The following is an 820-nucleotide window of genomic DNA, read 5'->3' as shown; positions in this document are numbered from 1 at the left end:
GATTTTTTTTTTTTTCTTTTTGGCAGCTGGCCAGTCTGGGGATCCGAACCCTTGACCTCAATGTTTATGTTCTGATTTAACTCTTGCAATTCACATGAGGAATGGACAGCAGCAACAGGGATAATCAGGTAGAATCCTATCTGGAAGGTGGAAGGCAGGGCCTGGGTCCTGTCCCTGCAGTTTGGTGGTTAAAGTCCAACAGTTATTGGAACCTAACCCCAGAAAACCAGGGTTTATGGTTACCCATCTCCCACTGCAGTTTGCCCCTAAGCTGTCCATACTTACAGGGATGGTAAGTATTCAAGGAATCTATAAGATAAGAATTTAGAAGAAGTAAGAGGGGAATAACCAGTCTCAGGGAAAAGTAAGTCTGGCAACTAGGCAGACAAATAGGTCAAAATGATGGCTCTGCTGTTCAGAACTCTGTATGTGTGAATACTGTATTGATTTTCTTTTCTTAATAGTGACTAAGTGCAGCCTTTTTTTTTTTTAGGTAGTTTTTAGCAGTCATTTTTTTTTAAGTCTAAAAACATATGACCACCTCATTTCAGAATTGCAGAGTTATAGAAATAATACTAAAAATCTCAAGCAAGACACACTCACCCTGGGGTCAAGTATGCTTGGAGCGGGGCAAGTGCAGAGGCCAAGAAACACATCCTAATAGTTCTCTATTTTTGCCAAAGGCAAGCCTAGGCCACCTTTCACCAAGCATGGGCTTCAGACCACCTGGTCCAGAGTCACCTGCAGAACTTGTTAAAAATGAAGATTCTTAGACCCCAACCAACACTTACTGGATCAGAAGCTGGCACTTGGACCTTTT

Source organism: Galeopterus variegatus, unplaced genomic scaffold (assembly GCF_000696425.1).
Source record: "Galeopterus variegatus unplaced genomic scaffold, G_variegatus-3.0.2 Scaffold221, whole genome shotgun sequence".
Lineage (NCBI taxonomy): Eukaryota > Metazoa > Chordata > Mammalia > Dermoptera > Cynocephalidae > Galeopterus > Galeopterus variegatus.
Note: the sequence above shows the minus strand (reverse complement) of the source record.